The following is a 4799-nucleotide window of genomic DNA, read 5'->3' as shown; positions in this document are numbered from 1 at the left end:
AGTTGTCACTCAAAAAAAAAAAAAAAAGTTGTCACTCAAGGAGAAGGTCCCCAAAAGCCCATTGCAAATGCTTAAGGCTTTGAGACTCATTTAACCCACTTTTAAAATCATAGAAAATCAGCACAATAAAGTACTGTCTTCCCAGCTTCATACCTGATACTGACTGAGTGCCTTCTGGACAGAAGGAAACAAATGAAGCCCTCCCAGCAATGCTGATAAGTCCAGGAAGTTGAAACTCACGTGGGTGAATGGGAAAGGACATCACTGTCCATTCATTATTTCTTGGAAGTGAAATAATGAACCGTAACACAGTCTGTCTCAAACTTTTTTTTTTTTTTTGAGGCAGACTGTTGCTTTGTCACCCTTAGTAGAGTGCTGTGGCATCATAGCTCACAGCAACCTCAAACTCTTGGGCTCAAGTGATCCTCTTGCCTCAGTTTCCCAAGTAGCTGGGACTCCAGGTGTCTGCCGCAACACCCGGCTGTGTTTTAAAGAGGGGTCTCAATCTTGCTCAGACTGGTCTTGAACTCCTGAGCTCAGGCAATCCACCTACTTTGGCCTCTCAGAGTGCTAAGATTACAGGCATGAGCCCCCGCACCTGTCCTCTGTGTCAAAACTTCGATAGTGACCTTCGTACAAGTATCCCTGTGGCGGAAGTCAGATTCACTCACTGACCCCCCAAAGCCTGAGCTTTGGGAGGCAGACATACATGCAGAGACACCAAATGAGTGGCTTCTGGTGAGTGGCTTTATCTCTGAGCCTCAGTTTGTATAGCTGTAAAATGGGAATGATGCTTATCTTCATAAATGTTGCTGGGAAAATTAAGTTAGGTAAAACCCTCATTCTTTGCTGTCTCTTTATTTCTTCTTTTTTTTTTTTAATGGAGGCTCACTTGTCGCCCCGGTAGAGTGCCGTAGCGTTATAGCGCACAACAATCTCAGACTCTTGGGCTCAAATGATTCTCTTGCCTCAGCCTCCCAAATAGCTGGGACTACAGGCCCCTGCTACAACACCTGGCTATTTTGGGAGATGAGGTCTCACTCTTGCTCAGGCTGGTCTCAAACCTGTGATCTCAAGCAATCCACCTACCTTGGCCTCCCAGAGTGCTAGGATTATAGGCGAGCTTGCCTGGCCTGTGTCTTCATTCTTGTCTGGGGACACTTTTCCTTCCACTGAGAAAATCCAGGGCTTGGCCAGGAGAGTCTCCCCGACTCTGCTTGGTTGTTGACACCTGGAGGCCACCAGGCTTATCTATGCAAGCACATCCAGACCTATATTTTAGGATGTTACCCAGAGGCAGTGGCACCCAACTTCCTGATTTTACAACAGGAAGCCTCAGACTTGGACAGCAAAGTTATTTCCTACCCCTAGTGTCACCCAGCAGGTCAGGGCAGAGGCCTATTTTGCTCCCCTTTTCCTTATACTTTTCTGCTAACTTCATTCAGTAGGTGATCCCTAAAGTGCCAGAAACTGTGTAGGGGCCTAGGTGAGGGAAACTTCAAGCTCCGAGTCCTTTGGACATATCTTTGTAGATGTAATTAAGTTAAGAATCTTGAGATGAGATTATCCTGGATTATCTAGGCAGACCCTACATCCAATGACCAAGTGTCCTTTTAAGAGATAGAGGAAGGAGGCTGGGCGTGGTGGCTCACACCTGTAATCCTAGCACTCTGGGAGGCTGAAGTGTGTGGATTGCTTGAGTTTAGGAGTTCAAAACCAGGCTGGGCAAGAGTGAGACCTCATTTCCCAAAAGTAGAAAAATTAGCTAGGTGTTGTGGCAGGTGCCTATGGTCTGAGCCTCTTAGGAGGCTGAGACAGGAGGAGTGCTTGAATCCAGGAGTTTGTGGTTACTGTGAACGAGGCTGGGGCCATGATACACTAGTCTGGGCAACAGTGAGGCTCTGCCTCCAAAAAAAAAAAAAACAAAGATAGAGGAAGACAAGAAGAGAAGAAGACCATATGAAAATGGAGCAGAAATTGGAGTGATGTGACTGCAAGGGATGTCCGGAGCCACCAGAAGCTGAAAAAAGCAAGGAAGGTTCTTCCCTGGAGCCTCCAGAGGGAGCTTGGCCCTGCCAACACCATCACTTAGGATTACTGGCCTCCAGAATAGTGGGAGAATAGATTTCTCTGGCTTTAAGTACCTGGTCTGTAGTAATTTATCATGCTGCTCTAGGAGACTAATACACCACCCAAAGCCAGTTAACAAAAATACATGGCATCTGCAACACCGCCATCAGAAAATACTAAAAACGAAGAGCCCCCTAACTCTCTAACTCATTTAATCTTCCACATATGTTTATGAGGCCGGTACTGTTTTTGTGAAGATTTTTTTTGAGACAGAGTCTTGCTCTGTCACCCTGGGTAGAGGACAGTGATGTCATCACAGCTCACTACAACTGCAAACTCCTGGGCTCAAGCGATCCTCCTGCCTTGGCCTTCCAGTGTGCTGAGATTATAGGTGTGAGCCACCAGGTAGGCCGGCGGTATTGTTTTTATCCTATTTTACAAGTAAGAAAGCTGAGACTTAGAGAAACTCGAAGGATGTCAGTAGGTCAAGGGAACTAGGACAGCACCTGTTTCTGCCTGACCCGTGCTCGTTATTTCCATGCTAGGCAGTTCCTCACTGGGCCAGTCAGCAAATTCTCTGAGGTCCTTCCCTCCAGCCAGCTTTTCATGGAGACCTTGCCCTGCCCAGCAGCTCTGGGAATTCAAGTCAGCCATGAAATAATGACACCAACAGCTGCAGGATGTTTACTGAGCACCTACTATGTGCCAGGCTCTGAACAAAGTATATCCACAAATTACCTCATTTTATTCTATTAACAGCTCTGCAAAACAACAGTTATTATCACCATCCTATTTTATAGATAGGAAACTGAGACTTGCAATGCAGGCCTCAGAACTCTGGCCAGAGTTCATGTTCTCAAGTGCCTCTGAGAGGGGCATAGGCCACTGGCTGGGGTGTTTGCGTGTGGTTTGAGCGTGATGCTCTCTGTGCCACGCTTTGACACTCTGAAATCTTGTGAGGTGATCACCTGTTTGTTTTTTACTTGTCTGTTTTATTAGAATGGAACCTCCCAAGGGCAGGGACCAGGACTCAGGTGCAGACTGTATGTCTCCATCTGTGTTATGAGTACGGTGCCTGGGACTGAGGAGGGCTCAGCAACAGTGAGAGACCAGTCAAGTATTTCTGTCTCCCGCACTAGACTCTGAATTCTCTGGAATCAGGCTCCATCCCCAAGCCCCAACACCTAGTCCAGACTGAAAGCCCCACAGCTAATGTGGAAATATATATGTAGAGGAGACAGAGAATCCTGAGGGAGAAGTCCTCTGGGAAACCCTCTGAGAAGTCCTCCAACACCAAATACTCTCATTTCTGGCTCTGATTTATGTGAATGAAAATGGTATTTAATTGGCTAAAACCAAAATTGTCACCTAATCAGGGAGCTGGACAATGGATTTTCAGCACCTTCCTCTTCTGCTCAGGAGCAATGTTGCAGCCATTCTGGGAGAGGAGGCTGTTATATAGACATCTGTAGGCAGCTGTCTGTCCTGGGAGCAGGTGTAGGCTTGGCTATCCCAGCAGGGAAGTCCACATCCCCAGAATATGCTCAGGTGCTGAGAAAGCCTTCATTTCCAGTACCCAGTTGTCTTTGTTTTTTTTTTTCTTTTGTTCATGTCTTTTATTAATTCACATATAATTACTTGTCTTCTGGTTTGTTGAAGCAGTAAGTAAGACAACATTTGCCACAATAATGTCTATCAAAGTGGCTGGCCATAAAAACTCCAGCACCACACTCATCTGAAGGACACTCTCAACGAAGGTGACTTATTTTGCCATTCTCATCCACCTTATAGTATTTCAGGACAGCAAGCTTAACCTTCTTTCTCTTATGCTTCTTGGGAGTGGTATAAGACTTCTTCTTCTTTTTCTTAGCACCTCCACAAAGTCTTAACACAAGATGAAGAGTGGACTCCTTTTGAATGTTGTAGTCAAAGTATGTCCATCTTCCAGTTGCTTGCCAGCAAAAATGAGTCTTTGCTGATCAGGAGGAATTCCTTCCTTATCCTGGATCTTGGCCTTCACATTTTCTATCGTATCCGAAGGTTCAACCTCTAGAGTGATGGCCTTCCCCGTAAGGGTTTTTATGAAAATCTGCATCTTGGTGGCGGTCCCACCGCGATGGCAGATTGGAAAGGCCCAATTGTCTTTGTTGTATAAACAATGGTCATCATTGTTCCCTTGGGTCCAACACTTAACAGTTTGCAAACCACTTTCTTATTCACAGGTCTTCCCAGTGAGTCCAGGCCAGGGGATAGTTGGGACGGTCACCCAAACACCAGGGGACTGAGGCACCCAAGGCCACCTGGTCACGGTTATCAGGACTTGTTTCTCATAATGTATGAAGTCCAGTGAAGCTGTCTTTGGGGTCCCATCTCTCTAGTCTCACCCTTCACGGCTGCCCTCCCCTGTCTTCCCCCGGTGCAGCTGTCTGGGCTCCTGGGAGCCTGTGTTGCTGCTGGGCCCCCTGCCTGGTGTGAGCCCCAGCCCCCCTGCCAGTGCTGCTGTCCCCTCAACTGACCTCTGAGACTCAGCGCAGGAGTCACCAAATACTCTATCTAGGAAGCTGCCCCTGCTGGGGGCACTGACCCTCCTCTGTATATCTAGGACAGCCAGATTCCGGAAGCTTCTCCCCAAGGCACAGGTTAGACTACACAGATCAAGGGCTGTTGTGACAGCATCCCAGGAGGAAATGGAGTACCCAGGGAGGTGTTGCTAGAGTGAGTGGAATGAA

General features: G+C 47.2%; 1 pseudogene; it reads right to left on the bottom strand.

Annotated features, from left to right (window-relative positions):
• Window positions 1-3704: 3704 nt before the first annotated feature.
• On the bottom strand, window positions 3705-4165 carry LOC128594905 (ubiquitin-40S ribosomal protein S27a-like; annotated as a pseudogene).
• Window positions 4166-4799: the final 634 nt, after the last annotated feature.

This window comes from Nycticebus coucang, chromosome 9, assembly GCF_027406575.1.
Source record: "Nycticebus coucang isolate mNycCou1 chromosome 9, mNycCou1.pri, whole genome shotgun sequence".
In the NCBI taxonomy this organism is placed as follows: Eukaryota; Metazoa; Chordata; class Mammalia; order Primates; family Lorisidae; genus Nycticebus; species Nycticebus coucang.
The sequence above is the reverse complement of the archived record's forward strand: the minus strand, read 5'-3'. Positions and strand labels throughout refer to the sequence as shown.